The sequence below is a fragment of the Squalius cephalus genome (assembly GCF_949319135.1).
Source record: "Squalius cephalus genome assembly, chromosome: 24".
NCBI classification, from domain to species: domain Eukaryota; kingdom Metazoa; phylum Chordata; class Actinopteri; order Cypriniformes; family Leuciscidae; genus Squalius; species Squalius cephalus.
In genome coordinates this window covers 29,447,676-29,471,639 of record NC_137145.1, presented here as the reverse complement: position 1 = coordinate 29,471,639, position 23,964 = coordinate 29,447,676, and positions in this window count along the sequence as shown.

Genomic DNA, 23,964 nt, shown 5'->3' with positions numbered 1-23,964 from the left:
AATTGAAAGGATTTGTTGTGGAATATTTTGAGTGTATCATAAAATCAGAATAAGGTAAGTCAAGTAATATTTTTGGTCTTATATATATATATATATATATATATATATATATATATATATATATATATATATTAGGGCTGGGAATCGATTAAAAAAATTAACTAATTAATTGCACAATTTTCTGTAATTAATTGCAATTAATTGCATTTCCTCCAAGCTTGTAATCATCAATAATTAAACTTAGAATCACCGGAAAAAAAGGAACAGAAAATAGCCCTATATTAAAATAATATGAAACATCAATATATCAATGTATTATTCTTTTTCAATAATCAATCAACAATCAATTTAAGATTTTTTTTCCCAATTTTTTAAACTAATTATAAAAATAAACTATAGTCCTAAAAAAGCTATTATTACCAGAGCATGTATGATTATCATTTACTCTCCCTCAAGTTGTTCCAAACCTTTATATCTTTCTTTCTTCTGCTGAACACAAAAGAAGATATTTTGAAGAAAGTCGGTAACCAAACGACTGATGGACCCCATTGATTCCATAGTAGGAAAAAAAAATACTATGGAAGTCAATGGGGACCAGCAACTGTTTAATTACCAACCTTCTTTAAAATATCTTCTTTTGTGTTTAGCAGAAGAAAGGAAATCATACAGGTTTGGAACAACTTGAGGGAGAGTAAATGACAGAATTTTCATTTTTGGGTGAACTATCCCTTTAACATTGTTGCCCAGCAATATCCTACTATACCAGCTCAGCAAACAGAAGTCTAAAGAGAAATTTCACCTTATTTGAGCGGACTTTGCTTTTCCAGTGCTCGGTACATGATTGAAGTGTTTGGGCCGTGAACGACAGAGCAGAACGTGCAGCGCAAAAACGGAGTCGAACATTGAGCAGAGAACGCAGCCGCCTACACCTACAGTATGGCCGACACACACACAGACACAGACACACGGAACGGAGAGTGCGGCGGCGCACACGGAGCGGAAAAGACCCGCTCATGAAAGCTGCGCGAGAATGAAACCCGATGCACATATTTTCGGCTTTTCAATAGCAGCCGCAACAGGAAATCATTCAAACGAGGCAAAAAAAAAGTACTGCGTTAAATGCGTTATTTTTTTTTAACGCGTTAAACATTTCAAATTAATCGCACAGATTAACGCGTTAATTCCCCCAGCCCTAATATATATATATAAATATAGCTGCGAGCAGCGATGAAGGGCCAAAGCCGGCGGTACCGCCACCCCGGTGCCTTTAGGTAACTAAAGGCACCGGGGTTGCGGTGCCACCGGCTTGGGCCCGTAATCGCTGCTCGCAGCTATATTTTATTATTATTAGGGCCCAAGCCCTGAAAGGGCGAAGGCCCTATTGTTTTCGGTAGGATTATTTATTATTATTATTATTATTATTATTATTATTAGGGCCCAAGCCCTGAAAGGGCGCAGAGCCCTATTGTTTTCGTAAGGATTATTAGGGCCCAAGCCCTGAAAGGGCGAAGGCCCTATTGTTTTCGGTAGGATTATTATTAGGGCCCAAGCCCTGAAAGGGCGAAGGCCCTATTGTTTTCGTAAGGATTATTAGGGCCCAAGCCCTGAAAGGGCGAAGGCCCTATTGTTTCCGTAAGGATTATTTTTTTTTTTTTTCTTCATTATTTTTTTTTTTGCCTTTTTGACACTTTTGGGGCCCTTAACATGCTCAAAAACTCTTGAAATTTTGCACACACGTCAGAACCCGCGGCCATCAGGGCCGGGCTGAAGCTGGTACCGGGGCGTGGCAGGGGGGCTCGACGGCGCCCCCTGGAATGGGGTCCGAAAACTTGGTCCATAAATCAAACACGCTTGCGTGTAATAATATGAAACTCAGTACACATATAGATCTCATCGGGCCGAACAACTTTCGTGCTCTAAGTTTTACAAAAGCCCAACAGGAAGTCGGTTATTATACGTTGTTTGGAAAACGCATACAATGGAATGTGAAATACTCCTCCTAGGGATTTCATCCGATCGACACCAAACTCGGTGAGAATAAAGTCAAGACATTGAGGATGAATTCTTGCGAACAGATTTTTGATATCTCGAACGGTTTGGCCGTGGCGAGGAAACTAATTTATGGCGAATAATGGGACACAGGAAGTGTGTTATAACTTCTGCATACATTAACTGATCTTGATGAAACTTCAGCAGTGTATTCGTTGTAAGAGGCCGATCACATGGATGTGACTATTGTGAGTCAAAGTTATAGCGCCACCAACTGGCAGCAGGAAGTGTGTCACTTTCAAAATGCTTTGAAGTCACCCTCTTACTTTTACCCGATTTGCTTCAAACTTTATGTGTATAATGTAAACACACGGCAGATGTAGACCTGTGAAAGGATTATTGATATCTTAGATACTGTTGCCGTGGCAACGCATCAAATTTTAATGTTCTTTTCGGATGCGTTTGAGACTCTTAGCATGCTTGAAATTGGATGAAACTCGACAGACACATAACACTTATTAGCCAGTAGACATGTGAAAAGTTTCAGAAACGGGCGTGGCAGGGGGGCTCAACAGCGCCCTCTTGAACAGGGTCTGAAAACTTGGTCCATATATCAAACACGCTTGCATGAATTAATATGAAACTCGGTACACATATAGATTTCATCGGGCTGAACAACTTTCCCTCTGTCAAGTTTCACGCCAGCCCAACAGGAAGTCGGCTATTATGGGTTGTTTGGAAAACGCTTGCTGTGGAATGTGATGTACTCCTCCTAGAGAATTCATTCAATCACCTCCAAACTCAGTGAGCATGAAGTCAAGACATTGAGAATGCTAAATTGCGGACGGATTTTTGATATCTCGAACGGTTTGGCCGTGGCGAGGAAACAAATTTATGGCGAGAAAAGAGAGGAGACGAAGTGTTATAACTTCTGCATACATTAACTGATCTTTATGAAACTTTAGCAGTGTGTTCGTGGTAAGAGGCAGATCAGATGGATGTAACTATCGTGAGTCAAAGTTATAGCGCCACCAACTGGCAGCAGGAAGTGTGTCACTTTCAACATGCGTTTGACAAAAGTGGGTGGGTTAGTTTTACCAACAGTTACAAAAATCAGTATATATATTGGTCTCACCGAGCCGGACAACTTTCTAATTTACAGTTATTAGCTCAGAGCAAAAGGAAGTCAGATATTTTGGTTTGAATGTGGATTTTTTGGATATTTCAGACTCTGAGTTTTTAGCTACTCTTCCTAACTGGTTTATTTTATTCACACCAAACTTTTTCAAAATGATAAAGATACATTAAAGATGCTAAATTGTGAACGGATATTAAACATCTCAAACGGTTTTGCTATAGTGAGGGACTAAAGTAAAGTAACACTTAAAGCCTCATCTTCTAAAAATGTAATTAAACACCATTTATTTCTATATAAAAGTATAAAAATATCACAACTAAACCCATTTTATTCTTTTTTTTTTCAATTTAATAAATATTTATAAGTTTAAAAATAGTAATTGTACTATTTAGTCCCATAAAAGTCAAGTCATACATAGGGCTATACTGCCCTCTTATGTTCAAAATCAGGTAGGCCTATTGTATCTACTTAAAAATATACTAGGTATGTGACGGTGAGAATATTTTACCACCGGTTAATCGACGTGTGACACCGCTGGGGGCTTTTGAATCGCCAACTTAAAAACGAAAGTAAAATATGTTCGTCCACACTGACATTGATAGTGGTTGAGCGAGCGTTTCAAATTAATTCCTATGGAAGTAGGAATTAACTGAAAAACGTTCACTCTGTTCTGCTCGTTCCTCGCCGTGGATGCGCACCGTTATGAATGCCCGTGCAGCCATGAGCATTTTAGTTTCATTTTAAAATTAGCGCCTTTCGGGGGTTGATTGCTTGAAATTATTTTACAAAAGCACAATGTTGTGTTTTATTGCGACTGTACACAAATATAAGTTAACACTTTGCAGTTTGAATGTCGTCCTGTATAATGACGGAGTATGTTTTTATGTGTCCACTGTTCCATCGCGCCCACGCCACACACACACACGCACACACACACACACACACACACACACACGGTTTACTATCTTTGTGGGGACTCTCCATAGACTTAATGGTTTTTATACTTTACAAACTGTATATTTTATCTCCTCACACTAACCCTACCCCTAAACCTACCCATCACAGAAAACTTTCTGCATTTTTACATATCCCAAAAAACTCATTCTGTATGATTTATAAGCTTGTTTACCCATGGGGACCTCTATTTAGGTCCCCACTGTGACACGAGTCCCCATGAGTCTGTGTGAATTCAGGTTGAAGTCCCCACCGGGATAGAAAAACATGAACACACATATACACACACACACACACACATTCCAGCATTGCAATCTTGACATCGCAGCCTGATCATTATAGCCTTAATAAAATATAATAATAAAATAGTCAACCTAACATATAAAAATTACACTGCTCTAAATAGTCAGTAGAACAATTCGTACATTCACAGTAAGCACCGCTCCACTGTGATGTTTCCAAGCACATTTTTGCGCATGTGAAGAGGATGATTTTTTCCATCAATATTGGAACACGAGTGAAGAACAAAGCCTATAATAAAGAATAGTTTAGCATCCAAATACATGGCAAATGTTGAAACATTTTGATTCTAATGAGAGGGTTACGTGAACCCAACACTGCTTACTTTCATTTTTATTTTTACATTAAATTTAAAGGATTTGGTGTGGAATATTTTGAGTGTATCGTAAAATCAGAATAAGGTAAGTCAAGTAATATTTTCTGTCTTTTATATATTTATATATGTGTGTATATATATATATATATATATATATATACTGTATATATATATATATATATATATATATATATATATATATATATAAATATAGCTGCGAGCAGCGATGAAGGGCCAAAGCCGGCGGTACCGCCACCCCGGTGCCTTTAGGTAAAGGCACCGGGGTTGCGGTGCCACCGGCTTGGGCCCGTAATCGCTGCTCGCAGCTATATTTTTTTTTTTTTTTCTTCATTATTTTTTTTTTTGCCTTTTTGCCACTTTTGGGGCCCTTAACATGCTCAAAAACTCTTGAAACTTTGCACACAGGTCAGAACCCGCGGCCATCAGGGCCGGACTGAAGCTGGTACCCGGGCGTGGCAGGGGGGCTCGACAGCGCCCCCTGGAATGGGGTCCGAAATCTTGGTCCATATATCAAACACGCTTGCATGTAATAATATGAAACTCAGTACACATATAGATCTCATCGGGCCGCACAACTTTCGTGCTCTAAGTTTTACACCAGCCCAACAGGAAGTTGGTTATTATACGTTGTTTGGAAAACGCATACAATGGAATGTGAAATACTCCTCCTAGGGAATTCATCCGATCGCCGCCAAACTCGGTGTGAATGAAGTCAAGACATTGACGATGAATTCTTGCGAACAGATTTTTGATATCTCGAATGGTTTGGCCGTGGCGATGAAACGAATTTATGGCAAATAATGGGACACAGGAAGTGTATTAAAACTTCTGCATACATTAACTGATCTTGCTGAAACTTCAGCAGTGTATTCGTTGTAAGAGGCCGATCACATGGATGTGACCTTTGTGAGTCAAAGTTATAGCGCCACCAACTGGCAACAGGAAGTGTGTCACTTTCAAAATGCTTTGAAATCACTTTCTTATTTTTACCCGATTTGCTTAAAACTTTGTGTATAATGTAGACACACGGCAGATGTAGACCTGTGAAAGGATTATTGATATCTTAGATACTGTTGCCGTGGCAACGCATCAAACTTTAATATTCTTTTCGGATGCTTTTGAGACTCTTCACATGCTTGAAAATGCATGAAACTCGACAGACACATCACATTTATTATCCAGTAGACATGTGCAAAGTTTCAGAAACGGGCGTGGTGGAATGGCTCAGTAGCGCCACCTTTAGTCAAAAATGGAGGCTTAGTTTTTCCTAGAATCACAAAACTTGGTAGGTGTATTGTTCTCATCAAGCAGGACACATTTCTAATTTACAGTCATAACCTCAGACCCACAGGAAGTCAGATATTTTGGTTTGAATGTGGATTTTCTGGAGAATTTTCTCTCTCTCTGTGTGTGTCTGTGTGTGTGTGGGGGGGGGGGATTTGTCTATTCCATTTAATCTTTGTTTTTCAAGGTTTCAGGGGCTTTTGGGGCCCTTAACATGCTCGAAAACTCTTGAAACTCTGCACACAGGTCAGAACCCACGGCCATCAGGGCCGGACTGAAGCTGGTACCCGGGCGTGGCAGGGGGGCTCGACAGCGCCCCCTGGAATGGGGTCCGAAATCTTGGTCCATATATCAAACACGCTTGCATGTAATAATATGAAACTCAGTACACATATAGATCTCATCGGGCCGAACAACTTTCGTGCTCTAAGTTTTACAAAAGCCCAACAGGAAGTCAGTTATTATACGTTGTTTGGAAAACGCATGCAATGGAATGTGAAATACTCCTCCTGGGGAATTCATCCAATCGCCTCCAAACTCGGTCAGCATGAAGTCAAGACATTGAGGATGAAAAATTGCCAGGGGATTTTTGATATCTCGAACGGTTTGGCCGTGGCGAGATAACTAATTTATGGCGAATAATGGAAACAGGAAGTGTGTTATAACTTCTGCATACATTAACTGATCTTGATAAAACTTCAGCAGTGTGTTCATTGTAAGAGGCCGATCACATTGATGTGACTATTGTGAGTCAGAGTTATAGCGCCACCAACTGGCAGCAGGAAGTGTGTCACTTTCAAAATGCTTTGAAATCACCGTCTTATTTTTACCCGATTTGCTTCAAACTTTATGTGTATAATTTAAACACATGGCAGATGTAGACCTGTGAAAGGATTATTGATATCTTAGATACTGTTGCCGTGGCAACGCATCAAACTTTAATATTCTTTTCGGATGCTTTTGAGACTCTTAGCATACTTGAAATTGGATGAAACTCAACAGATACATCACACTTATTAGCCAGTAGACATGTGAAAAGTTTCAGAAACGGGCGTGGCAGGGGGGCTCAACGGCGCCCCCTTAAACGGGGTCTGAAAACTTGGTCCATATATCAAACACGCTTGCATGAATTAATATGAAATTCGGTACACATATAGATCTCATCGGGCCGAACAACTTTCCCTCTGTCAAGTTTTACGCCAGCCCAACAGGAAGTCGGCTATTATGGGTTGTTTGGAAAACGCTTGCTGTGGAATGCGAAGTACTCCTCCTAGAGAATTCATCCAATCCCCACCAAACTCGGTGTGCATGAAGTCAAGACATTGAGGATTCTAAATTGCGGACGGATTTTTGATATCTCGAACGGTTTGGCCGTGGCGAGGAAACGAATTTATGGCGAGAAAAGAGAAACACGAAGTGGAATAACTTATGCATACATTAACTGATCTTGATGAAACTTCAGCAGTGTGTTCGTGGTAAGAGGCCGATCAGATGGATGTAATTATTGTGAGTCAAAGTTATAGCGCCACCAACTGGCAGCAGGAAGTGTGTCACTTTCAACATGCTTTTGACAAAAGTGGGGGGGTTAGTTTTACCAACAGTTACAAAAATCATAATATATATTGGTCTCACCGAGCCAGACAACTTTCTAATTTACAGTTATTAGCTCAGAGCAAAAGGAAGTCAGATATTTTGGTTTGAATGTGGATTTTTTGGATATTTCAGACTCTGAGTTTTTAGCTACTCTTCCTAACTGGTTTATTTTATTCACACCAAACTTTTTCAAAATGATGAAAATGCATTAAAGATGCTAAATTGTGAACGGATATTAAACATCTCAAACGGTTTTGCTATAGTGAGGGACTAAAGTAATGTACAAAAAGGAAACTAAAAGCCTCATCTTCTAAAAATGTAATTAAAAACCATTTATTTCTATATAAAAGTATACAAATATCACAATTAAACCCATTTTATTCTTTTTTTTTTCAATTTAATAATTATTTATAAGTTTAAAAATAGTAATTGTACTATTTAGTACCATAAAAGTCAAGTCATACATAGGGCTATACTGCCCTCTTGTGTTCAAAATCAGGTAGGCCTATTGTATCTACATAAAAATATACTAGGTTTGTGACGGTGAGAATATTTTACCACCGGTTAATCGACGTGTGACACCGCTGGGGGCTTTTGAATCGCCAACTTAAAAACGAAAGTAAAATATGCTCGTCCGCACTGACATTGATAGTGGTTGAGCGAGCGTTTCAAATGAATTCCTATGGAAGTAGGAATTAACGGAAAAATGTTCACTCTGTTCTGCTCGTTCCTCGCCGTGGATGCGCACCGTTATGAATGCCCGTGCAGCCATGAGCATTTTAGTTTCATTTTAAAATTAGCGCCTTTCGGGGGGTGGATTGCTTGAAATTATTTTACAAAAGCACAATGTTGTGTTTTATTGCGACTGTACACAAATATAAGTTAACACTTTGCAGTTTGAATGTCGTCCTGTATAATAACGGAGTATGTTTTTATGTGTCCACTGTTCAATCGCGCCCACGCCACACACACACACACACACGGTTTACTATCTTTGTGGGGACTCTCCATAGACTTAATGGTTTTTATACTGTACAAACTGTATATTCTATCTCCTCACACTAACCCTACCCCTAAACCTACCTATCCCAGAAAACTTTCTGCATTTTTACATTTCCAAAAAAACTCATTCTGTATGATTTATAAGCTTGTTTACCCATGGGGACCTCTATTTAGGTCCCCATTGTGACACGAGTCCCCATGAGTCTGTGTGCATTCAGGTTGAAGTCCCCACCGGGATAGAAAAACATGAACACACATACACACACACACACACACACACACACACACACACACACACACACACACACACACACACAAACACACATTCCAGCATTGCAATCTTGACATCGCAGCCTGTTCATTATAGCCTTAATAAAATATAATAATAAAATAGTTAACCTAACATATAAAAATTACACTGCTCTAAATAGTCAGTAGTACAATTCGTACATTCACAGTAAGCACCGCTCCACTGTGATGTTTCAAGCTCATTTTTGCGCGTGTGAAGAGGATGATTTTTTCCGTCGATATTGGAACACGAGTGAAGAACAAAGCCTATAATAAAGAATAGTTTAGCATCCAAATACATTGCAAATGTTGAAACATTTTGATTCTAATGAGAGGGTTACGTGAGCCCAACACTGCTTACTTTCATTTTTATTTTTACATTAAATTTAAAGGATTTGTTGTGGAATATTTTGAGTGTATCATAAAATCAGAATAAGGTAAGTCAAGTAATATTTTCTGTCTTTTATATATATATATATATATATATATATATATATATATATATATATATATAAATATAGCTGCAAGCAGCGATGAAGGGCCAAAGCCGGCGGTACCGCCACCCCGGTGCCTTTAGGTAACTAAAGGCACCGGGGTTGCGGTGCCACCGGCTTGGGACCGTAATCGCTGCTCGCAGCTATATTTATTATTATTATTATTATTTTGTCAACCTTTCGGCCACTTTTGGGGCCCTTAACTTGCTCGAAAACTCTTGAAATTTTGCACACAGGTCAGAACCCGCGGCCATCAGGGCCGGACTGAAGCTGGTACCCGGGCGTGGCAGGGGGGCTCGACAGCGCCCCCTGGAACGGGATCCGAACACTTGTCCATAAATCAGACACGCTTGCATGTAATAATATGAAACTCGGTACACATATAGATCTCATCGGGCCGAACAACTTTCGTGCTCTAAGTTTTACGCCAGCCCAACAGGAAGTCGGCTATTTAGGGTTGTTTGGAAACGCATGCTGTGGAATTTAATGTACTCCTCCTAGGGAATTCATCGATTCGCCTCCAAACTCGGTGTGCATGAAGTCAAGACATTGAGGATGCTAAATTGCGGACGGATTTTTGATATCTCGAACGGTTTGGCCGTGGCGAGGAAACGAATTTATGGCGAAAAAATGAAACAGGAAGTGTGTTATAACTTCTGCATACATTAACTGATCTTGATGAAACTTCAGCAGTGTGTTCGTTGTAAGAGGCCGATCGCACAGATGTGACTATTGTGAGTCAAAGTTATAGCGCCACCAACAGGCAGCAGGAAGTACATCACTATTAAAATGCTTTGAAATCACTGTCTTATTTTTACCAGATTTGCTTCAAACTTTATGTGTACAATGTAGACACACGGCAGATGTAAACCTGTGAAAGGATTATTGATATCTTAGATACTGTTGCCGTGGCAACGCATCAAACTTTAATATTCTTTTTTTATGCTTTTGAGACTCTTAACATACTTGAAATTGCATGAAACTCGACAGACACATCACATTTATTATCCAGTAGACATGTGCAAAGTTTCAGAAACGGGCATGGTGAGGGGCTCAGTAGCGCCACCTTTAGTCATAAGTGGGGGGGTTAGTTTTATCAACAGCAACAAAACTTGGTATGCGTATTGTTCTCATCAAGACGGACAACTTTCTAATTTACATGAACCATCTCCGACCAACAGGAAGAGAGATATTTTGGTTTGAATGTGGATGTTCTGAAGAATTTTCTCTCCCTCTCTCTGTGTCTGTGTGTGTGTGAGGGGAGGGGGGGATTTGACTATTGCTTTTATATTGTTAATCAAGGTTTCAGGGGCTTTTGGGGTCCTTAACGTGCTCAAAAACTCTTGAAACTTTGCACACAGGTCAGAACCCACGGCCATCAGGGCCGGGCTGAAGCTGGTACCCGGGCATGGCTGGGGGGCTCAACAGTGCCCCCTTGAACGGGGTTCTAAAACTTGATCCATATATCAAACACGCTCGCATGAATTAATATGAAACTCGGTACACATATAGATCTCATCGGGCCGAACAACTTTACCCCGGTCAAGTTTTACGCCAGCCCAACAGGAAGTCGGCTATTATGGGTTGTTTGGAAAACGCTTGCTGTGGAATGTGAAATACTCCTCCTAGAAAATTCACCGTGTCCCCTTCAAACTCGGTGTGCATGTAGTCAAGACTTTGAGGATGCTAAATTGCGGACGGATTTTTGATATCTCGAATGGTTTGGCTGTGGCGAGGAATCGAATTTATGGCGAGAAAAGAGAAACACGGAAGTGGAATAACTTCTGCATACATTAACTGATCTTGATGAAACTTCAGCAGTGTGTTCGTGGTAAGAGGCCGATCAGATGGATGTAGCTATTGTGAGTCAAAGTTATAGCGCCACCAACTGGCAGCAGGAAGTGTGTCACTTTCAACATGCTTTTGACAAAAGTGGGGGGGGTTAGTTTTAACTACAGTAAAGAAAAAATAGTTTGTATATTGTTCTCATCAAGCCGGACAACTTTCTAATTTACATTCAATAGCTCTGGGCATCAGGAAGTCAGATATTTTGGTCTGAATGTGAATTTTTTTGCAAAATCAGCCTCTGAATTTTTAGCCACTCCTCTTAAACTATTTATTTTATTCGTACCAAACTTTTTCAACATGATGAAACTACATTAAATATGCTAAATTGTGAATGGATAATAAATATCTCAAACGGTTTTGTTATGGCGAGGGATTAAATAATGTCCAAAAAGGAAACACTAAAAATCTTCTAAAAATGTAATTATATACCATTTATTTCTATATAAAAGTATACAAATATCACAACTAAACCCATTTTATTCTGTTTTTGCAATTCAAGAAGAATGAAAAAGTTAAAACAGGCTATTTAGTGCTATTTGGTTCAACAAAAAAGCAAACATAGGGCTATACTGCCCTCTTGTGTCCAAAAGGACATCAAAAAAGTATATAAAACTTTTTACCAGGTAGGCCAATATTGTATTTAAATATACATGTATTAGGTATGTGTCTGAGGATATTTTCCCACCGGTTAATCGACGTGTGACACGAGTGGGTGCTTTTAAATCGCTAATATAATAGTGTAAGAAAAATAATGATAATGTTGCACACACAAATCACACACATGTGGGAAAGAATGATGCTTTTAAACAACACTAAACCGCCATTAGGTGTCGCCAGGCATCCATCTTAATAAGCGAGTCATTGATTCATTCGTTCAAACGATTTGTTCGAATGAGTCGATCATGATTAAGACAGATGTTTATGGATTGATCATTCAATCTTTGAGTCAACCGATTCGTTAAAAATGCTGAATCGTTCAGTTATGAGAAAACACGTGATGCGTGATGGTTCTGCCGTGATCTTTGTTTAACTATTTTCGCTGCTGAAACAGAACAAAAACAGTCAACATTGCATCTAAAATGTAAGTGACTTAATTGTAACTGTTTATTAACCTGTTGTATGAAATCTAGGGGTGGGAGAAAAAAATTATTCTTAGATGCATCGCGATGCGGACGTGGACGATTCTGAATCGATTCACAAATGTCAAAAAATCGATTCTCTAAAAAAATTTTTTCTAATAACGTAATATTGACGGAAGGCAAAAGGCGGAACTCTAAGCGGACGTGCGTGCAGTCTGTGGCGCGCACATAACAGAGAAGTTTCTTCTGCTCACCAAGGCTGCATTTATTTGATTAAAAATACAAACAAAAACAGTAATATTGTAAAATAGTATTCCAATTTAAAACAGCTGCTTTCTATTTTAATATATTTTAAACTGTTATTTATTCCTGTGATCAAAGCTGAGTTTTCAGCATCATTACTCCAGTCGTCACTGTCACATGATCCTTCAGAAATTATTCTAATATGATGATTGATACTCAAGAAACATTCATTATTATTTTAAATGTCGAAAACAGTTGTGTACAGTCTTTGATGAATAGAAAGTTCAAAAGAACAGCATTTATCTGAAATCTAAAGCTTTTGTAACGTTAAACACTACCGTTCAGAAGTTTGGGGTCAGTAATAATTTTAATTTTAATTTTGGGGGAAAGAAATAAAATAAATCAATACTTTTATTCATCGAGAATGAGTTAAACTGATCAAAAGTTACAGTACAGACATTTATAATGTTAAAAAAAATTATATTTGAAATAAATGCTGTTCTTTTGAACTTTATATTCATCAACGCATTTTGAAAAAAAATCTGTACACAACTGTTTTCAACATTGAAAATAATAATTAATATTTATTGACCATCAATCATCATATTAGAATGATTTCTGAAGGATCATGTGACACTGAAGACGGGAGTAATGATGCTGAAAACTCAGCTTTGATCACATAAATTAATTACAGTGTAAAATATTTTAAAATAGAAAACAGCTGTTTTAAATTGGAATAATATTTCACAATATTACTGTTTTTGTTTGTATTTTTAATCAAATAAATGCAGCCTTGGTGAGCAGAAGAGACTTCTCCTAAAAACATTAAAAATCTTCCTGACCCCAAACTTTTGAACGGTATATACACATATATATATATATATATATATATATATATATATATATATACATATATAAATACATATATATATATATATATGTTTGTATAATATATATATATATATATATATATATATATATATATATATAAATATAGCTGCGAGCAGCGATGGAGGGCCAAAGCCGGCGGTACCGCCACCCCGGTGCCTACACTAAGGCACCAGGGTGGCGGTGCCACCGGCTTGGGCCCGCAATCGCTGCTCGCAGCTATATATATTTTTTTTTTCTATTATTTTTCTTTCGCCTTTTGCCACTTTTGGGGCCCTTAACATGCTCAAAAACTCTTGAATTTTTGCACACGGGTCAGAACCCGCGGCCATCAGGGCCGGACTGAAGCTGGTACCCGGGCGTGGCAGGGGGGCTCGACAGCGCCCCCTGGAATGGTGTCCGAAAACTTGGTCAATAAATCAAACACACTTGCATGTAATAATATGAAACTCAGTACACATATAGATCTCATCGGGCTGAACAACTTTCGTGCTCTAAGTTTTACAAAAGCCCAACAGGAAGTCAACTATTATGGGTTGTTTGAAAAACGCATCCTCTGGAATTTGAAATACTCCTCCTAGAAAATTCGTCCAATCGCCTCCAAACTCGGTCAGCATGAAGTCAAGACATTGAGGATGAAAAATTGCCAGGGGATTTTTGATATCTCGAACGGTTTGGCCGTGGCGAGGAAACGAATTTATGGCGAATAAGGGACACAGGAAGTGTGTTATAACTTCTGCATACATTAACTGATCTTGATTAAACTTCAGCAGTGTGTTCGTTGTAAGAGGCCGATCACATTGATGTGACTATTGTGAGTCAAAGTTATAGCGCCACCAACTGGCAGCAGGAAGTGTGTCACTTTCAAAATGCTTTGAAATCACTCTCTTATTTTTACCCGATTTGCTTCAAAATTTATGTGTATAATGTAGACACACGGCAGATGTAGACCTGTGAAAGGATTATTGATATCTTAGATACTGTTGCCATGGCAACACATCAAACTTTAATATTCTTTTTTGATGTTTTTGAGACTCTTAGCATGCTTGAAATTGGATGAAACTCGACAGACACATCACATTTATTAGCCAGGAGACATGTGCAAAGTTTCAGAAACGGGTGTGGTGGAATGGCTCAGTAGCGCCACCTTTAGTCAAAAATGGGGGCTTAGTTTTTCCTAGAATCACAAAACTTGGTACGTATATTGTTCTCATCAAGCCGGACAACTTTCTAATTTATACTCCTTAGCTCCGACCAACACAAAGTCAGATATTTTGGTTTGAAAGAGGATTTTCTCCCTCTCTCTCTGCCTCTAGCCTACGTCTCTGTGTGTGTGTGTGTAGGGGGGTGGGGGTGGGGGATTTGTCTATTCCATTTAATCTTAGTTTTTCAAGGTTTCAGGGGCTTTTGGGGTCCTTAACATGCTCAAAAACTCTTGAAACTTTGCACACAGTTCAGAACCCACGGCCATCAGTGCCGGGCTGAAGCTGGTAACCGGGCGTGGCAGGGGGGCTCAACAGCGCCCCCTTGAACACGGTCTGAAAACTTGGTCCATATATCAAACACACTTGCATGAATTAATATGAAACTCGGTACACATATAGATCTCATCGGGCCGAACAACTTCCGCACTCTAAGTTATTAGCTCCGTCCAACAGGAAGTCAGCTATTATGTGTTGTTTGGCGAACGTTTGCTATGGAATTTGAAACACTCCTCCTAGAAAATTCATTAAATCGCCACCAAACTCTGTGTGCATGAAGTCAAGACATTGAGGATTCTAAATTGCGGACGGATTTTTGATATCTCGAACGGTTTGGCCGTGGCGTGGAAACGCATTTATGGCGAGAAAAGAGAAACACGAAGTGGTATAACTTCTGCATACATTAACTGATCTTGATGAAACTTCAGCAGTGTGTTGGTGGTAAGAGGCCGATCAGATGGATGTAACTATTGTGAGTCAAAGTTATAGCGCCACCAACTGGTAGCAGGAAGTGTGTCACTTTCAAAATGTTTTTGACAAAAGTGGGGGGGTTAGGTTTACCCACAATTATAAAAATCAGTAAGTATATTGGTCTCATCGAGTCGGACAACTTTCTAATTTACAATCATTAGCTCTGACCAAGAGGAAGTCAGATATTTTGGTTTGAATGTGGATTTATTTGCAAATTCAGCCTCTGCATTTTTACCCACTCCTGCTAAGTGGTTTATTTTATTCACACCAAACTTTTTCAACATGATGAAAATACATTAAAGATGCTAAATTGTGAACGGATATTGAATATCTCAAACGGTTTTGCTATGGCGAGGGATTAAAGTAATGTCAAAAAAGGAATCAGAAAACGTCTCAGATCTTCTAAAAATGTAATTATACACTATTTATTTGTATATAAAATTATACAAATATCAGATCTAAACCTAGTTTTGGGTTTATTCAGTTTTTTTTTTAATTCAAGAATTATGTACAAGTTTAAAAACAGCCAGAATGAGCTATTTAGTAAAAAGAAAAAAGTCATACATAGGGCTATACTGCCCTCTTGTGTTCAAAATCAGGTAGGCCCATTGTATATTGTATTTATATATAAATATATTAGCGATGTGACTGAGAATTTTTTCCCACTGGTTAATCGATGTGTGACAGCGCGGTGGGGGCTTTTAAATCGCTACCTTAAAAGCGAAAGTGAAATATGGACGTCCAGTAGGAATGAACTAAAAAACATTCACTCTGTTCTGCTCGTTCCTCGCTGTAGACACATATTGCCCATGCAGCCGTGAGCAGTTTAGTTTCATTTTAAAAATGGCGCCATTTCGGGGGTGGGATTGCTTGAATGTTTTTTTACAAAAGCACAATGTTGTGTTTTATTGTGAGTGTACATAAATATAAGTAAACACATTGCAATTTAAATGATGTCCTGTATGAACAAAATTACGGAGTAGCCTATATTTTTATGTTTCCACTGTTCGATCGCGCCCGCGCCACACACACACACACACACACACACACACAAACACACACACACACACACACACACACACACACACACAAACAAAACAACAACATATTGTGCATTCCAGCATTGCAATCTTGACATCGCAGCCTGTTCATTATAGCCTTAATAAAATATAATAATAAAATAGTCAACCTAACATATAAAAATTACACTGCTCTGTTTAAATAGACAGTAGTACAATTCATACTATTCACAGAAATCACTGCTCAACTGTGATGTTTCCAAGCACATTTTTGCGCATGTGAAGAGCATGTGAAGTTTTCCCTTCAATATTGGAACGTGAGTGAAGTACAAAGCCTATAATAAACAATAGTTTAGCATCCAAAAAAAAAAAAAAATATATATATATATATATATATATATATTAAAAAAACATTAAGGGACAAGACAGAGAATATTACTTGTCTGATATATATATATATATTTTTTTTTTGTTACATATATATATATATATATATATATATATATATATATATATATATATATATAGTTGCATTGTTTATATATATATATATATATATATATATATATAAATATAGCTGCGAGCAGCGATGGACGGCCCAAGCCAGTGACACCGCCACCCCGGTGCCTTTAGTGTAACTAAAGGCACCAGGGTGGCGGTGCCACCGGCTTGGGCCCGCAATCGCTGCTCGCAGCTATATTTAGGGCCCAAGCCCTGAAAGGGCGAAGGCCCTATTGTTTTCGGTAGGATTATTAGGGCCCAAGCCCTGAAAGGGCGAAGGCCCTATTGTTTTCGGTAGGATTATTTATTATTATTATTATTATTATTATTATTTTTCTGTCAACCTTTCGGGCACTTTTGAGACCCTTAACATGCTCGAAAACTCTTGAAACTTTGCACACGGGTCAGAACCCGCGGCCATCAGGGCCGGGCTGAAGCTGGTACCCGGGCGTGGCAGGGGGGCTCGACAGCGCCCCCTTGAACGGGGTCCGAAAACTTGGTCCATAAATCAGACACGCTTGCATGTAATAATATGAAACTCGGTACACATATAGATCTCATCGGGCCGAACAACTTTCGTACTTTTACTTTTTACTAGGGATGTCCCGATCAGGTTTTTTTGCCCTCGAGTCCGAGTCCGAGTCATTTGATTTTGAGTATCTGCCGATACCGAGTCCCGATCCGATACTTAATACATAAAAAAAAAAAAAGAATAAAGAAGAGCGAAAAAACAGATCCAGGATGTTCCTTATTTTTTATTTAATTCACCTTATTTTAACATTCAACAACTCTGTTAACAAACAGAGCACTTCTGTGAGGTAGCTTGAACAATCAAGTAATACATAAATTCTTCACTTTTGGACTTTAGTGCAACAGTAAATATAAAAAAGTCTAATATATAAACAAATAGCACCTCAACTTAAAATACCCGGCAGGCATGTGAACAAATAAAAAATAAAAGTGCCACAGTGTTTGCAAAGCCAGTAATGTGCTTTTAGGAACTGCACTCCTAACTCTTACACCGGTTTCACACTGCACTGTTAGCAGAGCGTGCAGCGCGTATTTTTTTCGCCCCCGTGTTACCAGATTAAACCAGGCTTTAGAGCATTCACACCGCGCGCAGAGGCGGCGCGGCAGTGCGTATAGCAGAGCAGAGCAGAGCAGGAGTGCCGCGATCGTTTCGGCGCCGAGTCTATTTTTGCTGCGCCGCTTTTGCTGAATTAAAGTGACAATACATTGATCATGGCCAAAATACACCGCAGTTTTATCCAAAAAGTGCATTGATGATATCTATTGTGTTTTAAACAGTCAATCAAATGACCAACAGCAATTTAAAAAGAAAACAAATGTCCAAAAATAAACTTGTTGCCATGACAATAAAAACAAAGATGAACAAAAAGTTATATGAAATTATTAATAAAATAAGCTTCTTGACAAGTCTTTATTCTTAAATGTATTTGAAAACGAAAAAAGCAATGCCAACTTATCCATTATAGAGTAGCCTACTCTGTCTGTAGCCTGCCCTACACAACCCGCGGTTCAGCCGCGCGTGACAAAAGCTGCCAGTGTGAAAGCAAAACGCGCGTGTCCTGCCCCTGCCCTGCTCACCATATGAACTGCTCCTGCGCTGCTTAGTCTGCTAACGCGTGCAGTGTGAAACCGGCGTAACTCTGTGCCACCGCATAACTATAGATGTGTTAAAAAATAATGAGAATATAGTCCTGATCGGAAGGTAACGTCCGATTCCGATCGAGTCTGAAAACACGTGATCGGGCCCGATTTCCGATCACGTGATCGGATCGGGACATCCCTACTTTTTACGCCAGCCCAACAGGAAGTCAGCTATTATGGGTTGTTTTGAAACGCATGCTGTGGAATTTAATGTACTCCTCCTAGAGAATTCATCCAATCGCCTCCAAACTCGGTCAGCATGAAGTCAAGACATTGAGGATGCTAAATTGCGGACGGATTTTTGATATCTCGAACGGTTTGGCCGTGGCAAGGAAACGAATTTATGGCGAATAAGGGACACAGGAAGTGTGTTATAACTTCAGCATACATTATCTGATCTTGATGAAACTTCAGCAGTGTGTCTGTTGTAAGAGGCCGAACACAAGGATGTGACTATTGTGAGTCAAAGTTATAGCGCCACCAACTGGCAGCAGGAAGTGTGTCACTTTCAAAATGCTTTGAAATCACTCTCTTATTTTTACCTGATTTGCTTCAAACTTTATGTGTATGATGTAGACACACGGCAGATGTAGACCTGTGAAAGGATTATTGATATCTTAGATACTGTTGCCATGGCAACGCATCAAACTTTAATATTCTTTTTTGATGCTTTTGAGACTCTTAACATACTTGAAATTGCATGAAACTCGACAGACACATCACACTTATTATCCAGTAGACATGGGCAAAGTTTCAGAAATGGGCGTGGTGAGGGGCTCAGTAGCGCCACCTTTAGTCAAAAATGGGGGCTTAGTTTTACCTAGAATCACAAAACTTGGTATGTATATTGTTCTTATCGAGCCGGACAACTTTCTAATTTACACTTATTAGCTCAAAGCAACAGAAAGTCCGATATTTTGGTTTGAATGTGATTTTTTTGAGAATTTTCTCTCTCTCTCTGTCTCTGAGTGTGTGAGGGGTGGGGGTGATTTGTCAGTTGAGTGAGATTTTCTTTTTCATTTTTATTTCAAGGTTTCTGGGGATTTTGGGTCCCTAAACGTGCTCGAAAACTCTTGAAACTTTGCACACAGGTCAGAACCCGCGGCCATCAGGGCGGGGCTGAATCTGGTAGCCGGGCGTGGCAGGGGGGCTCAACAGCGCCCCCTTGAACGGGGTTCTAAAACTTGGTCCATATATCAAACACGCTTGCATGAATTAATTTGAAACTCGGTACACATATAGATCTCATCGGGCCGAACAACTTTCGTGCTCTAAGTTTTACGCCAGCCCAACAGGAAGTCGGCTATTTAGGGTTGTTTTGAAACGCTTGCTGTGGAATTTAATGTACTCCTCCTAGGAAATACATCGATTCGCCTCCAAACTCGGTCAGCGTGAAGTCAAGACATTGAGGATGCTAAATTGCGGACGGATTTTTGATATCTCGAACGGTTTGGCTGTGGCGAGGAAACGAATTAATGGCGAGAAAAGAGAAACACGAAGTGTTATAACTAATGCATACATTAACTGATCTTGATGAAACTTCAGCAGTTTGTTCATGGTAAGAGGCCGATCAGATGGATGTAACTATTGTGTGTCAAAGTTAAAGCGCCACCAACTGGCAGCAGGAAATGTGTCACTTTCAAAATGCTTTTGACAAAAGTGGGGGGGGTCGTTTTACCTACAGTAGCACAACTCAGTACGTATGTTGATCTCATCGACCCGGACAACTTTCTAATTTAAAGTCATTAGCTCCGACCATCAGGAAGTCAGATATTTTGGTTTGAATGTGGATTTTTTGCAAAATCAGCCTCCAAAAGGCACTAAAAGCCTCAAATCTTCTAAAAATGTAATTTTATACCATTTATTTCTATATAAAAGTATACAAATATCACAACTAAACCCATTTTATTCTGATTTTAAAAAGAATTTTATTCTAATTTTATTCAAAATTTTAAAACAGTAAAGTAAAAAAAAAATTCAAGTCATACATAGGGCTATACTGCCCTCTTGTGTCCAAAAGGACATCAAAATAATATATAAAACTTTTTACCAGCTAGGCCAATAATGTATTTAAATATACATTTATTAGGTATGTGTCTGAGGATTTTCCCACCGGTTAATCGACGTGTGTGACACGAGCGGGTGCTTTTAAATCGCTAATATAAAAGTGAAAGAAAAATACGGACGTCCGCACGGACATTTATAATGGTGCACACACAAATCACACACACGTTGGAAAGAATTATGCTTTTAAACAACACTAAACCGCCATTAGATGTCGCCAAGTGACCGTCTTAATGAGCGAGTCATTGATTCATTCGTTCAAACGATTCGTAATCCATAAACATATACAGATCCATAAACATGGATCCATAAACATCCAATCCATAAACATAAACAGATGTTTATGGATTGATCATTCAATCTTTGAGTCAACCAATTCGTTCAAAATGCTGAATCATTCAGTTATGAGAAAACACGTTCCTGTGAGATGCGTTCTTCTGTGATCTTTGTTTAACTATTTTCGCTGCTGAAACAGAACAAAAACAGTCAATATTGTATCTAAAATGTAAATGACTTCATTTTAACTGTTAATATCCTGTTGTATGAAAAAAAGCCAGAATGTTTTAGTCCAAAAAATAAATAAATCATGCCATGGATTGCTTGAAATTAATTTTTTTTATTATATTTATTTTTTCGTTTTGGCTTTGTTTATAGTTTATTTTTTATTTTTTATTCTTGTTCCGTTCTGAATATCATTACATTTAAAGGATTTGTTGTGGAATATTTTGAGTGTATCATAAAATCAGAATATTCTCTCGATTTAGTGATCCCCTACTTATTATTTTATTTTATTTTTTTCTTTGTTCTAATCAGGTCAGGCAAGTAAAATTATCTGTGTCTTGTCCCTTAAATTTATTTATATATATATATGTATGTGTGTGTGTGTGTGTATATATATATATATATATATATATATATATATATATATATATATATATATATATATGTATATATATATATATATATATATATATATGTATATATATATATATATATATATATATATATATATATATATGTATGTATGTGTGTGTGTGTGTGTGTGTGTATATATATATATAAATATAAATATAGCTGCGAGCAGCGATGGAGGGCCAAAGCCGGCGGTACCGCCACCCTGGCACCAGGATTGCGGTGCCACCGGCTTGGGCCCGTAATCGCTGCTCGCAGCTATATTTAGGGCCCGAGCACCGATGGTGTGAGGACCCTCTTGGAATTGCTCTGTTTATTAGGGCCCGAGCACCGATGGTGTGAGGACCCTCTTGGAATTGCTCTGTTTATTATTAGGGCCCGAGCACCGATGGTGTGAGGACCCTCTTGGAATTGCTCTGTTTATTATTATTATTATTATTATTCTCCGCATTGAATTGCATTTTTGAGGGCCTAAACATGCGCGAAAACTCACGAAACTTTGCACACGCGTCAGAACTGGCGAAAATTTACATCTGATATAGGTTTCAGAATTGGACGGGGCAAAATGGCTCGATAGCGCCACCTATAAAAGTTCAACGGAGTGCGCCTCCTGCAACGTTCCACGTACGTGCACGAAATTCGGTACATACGTGTAATGACCTAATACCTACAAAAAAGTCTCTTGGAGCATAGCCCTAAACACAACAGGAAGTCAGCCATTTTGAACTTCCTCTCAGATTTTTGTGCAGTTTTTGCCATTTTCAGGCCTCGTACTTTAACGAACTCCTCCTACAGTTTTAATCTGATCATCTTCAAATTTGGTGAGTGTAATCTTAAGGCCTTTGCGACGTTAAATTGCGAAGATCTTGAGTTTTCGTCGAAGGGCGGGTCCTCGGCGGCCTTACAAATTTCGATGTTTCGCCATGAAACAGGAAGTTGCTGTAACTCAGGCATGGAATGTCCAATCTCCCCCAAACTTCACACGTTTGATAAGAGTTCTGTCCTGAACACATGGCCATGCTCATATTCAGTTATAGTCATAGCGCCACCTGCTGGCAACAGGAAGTGACATGTTTAACACTGTTATGGACTCCTAATAACATATAAAAAAGTGCCAGCAAGTGCGAAACATGCTAACAACATACTAGAAGCATGCTAAAACATGCTAGCAAACTCTTAGCTAAGTGCTAAAGCATGCTATTATTGCAATTAAATAGGAATTTGCTGTAACTCAGGCATGGAATGTCCAATCTGCCCCAAACTTCACACTTTTGATAAGCGTTCTGTCCTGAACACATCTACATGATAATATTCAGTTATAGTAATAGCGCCACCTACTGGCAACAGGAAGTGTCATGTTTAACACGTTGATGCCATTCTAGCAACATGTTAAAAATGCCATTGAGGTCTAAACATGCTAGAAACATGTTAAAACATGCTAGCAATACTTAGCTAAGTGCTAAAGCATGCTAATTCAATGAAACAGGATGTTGTTGTTACTCAAGAAGGCAATGTCCAATATGCGCCAAACTTCACACTTTTAATAAACGTTCTGTCCTGAACACATGACCATGCTCATATTCAGTTACAGTCATAGTGCCACCTGCTGGCAACAGGAAGTGACATGTTAAACACTGTTGTGGACATATAAAAACATATAAAAAAAGTGCCAGCAAGTGCTAAACATGCTAACAACATACTAGAAACATGCTAAAACATGCTAGCAAACACTTAGCTAAGTGCTAAAGCATGCTATTGCTGCAATTAAATAGGAATTTGCTGTAACACAGGCATGGAATGTCCAATCTGCCCCAAACTTCACACGTTTGATAAGAGTCATGGCCTGAACACATCTACATGAGAATATTCAGTTATAGTAATAGCGCCACCTGCTGTCAACAGGAAGTGACATGTTTAACACTGTTGTGGTCTCCTAATAACATATATAAAAGAGCCAGCAAGTGCTAAACAGGTTAGCAACATACTAGAAACATGCTAGCAAACACTTAGCTAAGTGATAAAGCATGCTATTACTGCAATTAAATAGGAATTTGCTGTAACTCAGGCATGGAACGTCCAATCTGCCCCAAACTTCACATGTTTGATAAGAATCATGGCCTGAACGCATGCCTATGCTCAAATTCAGTTATAGTAATAGCGCCACCTACTGGCAACAGGAAGTGACATGTTTAACACGTTGATGCCGTTCTAGCAACATGTTAAAAATGCCATTGAGTTCTAAACATGCTAGAAACATATTAAAACATGCTAGCAATACTTAGCTAAGTGCTAAAGCATGCTAATTCAATGAAACAGGACTTTGTTGTTACTCAAGAAGGCAATGTACAATCTACCCCAAACGTCACACGTTTGATAAGAGTTATCTCTTGAACACATGTCCATGCTCA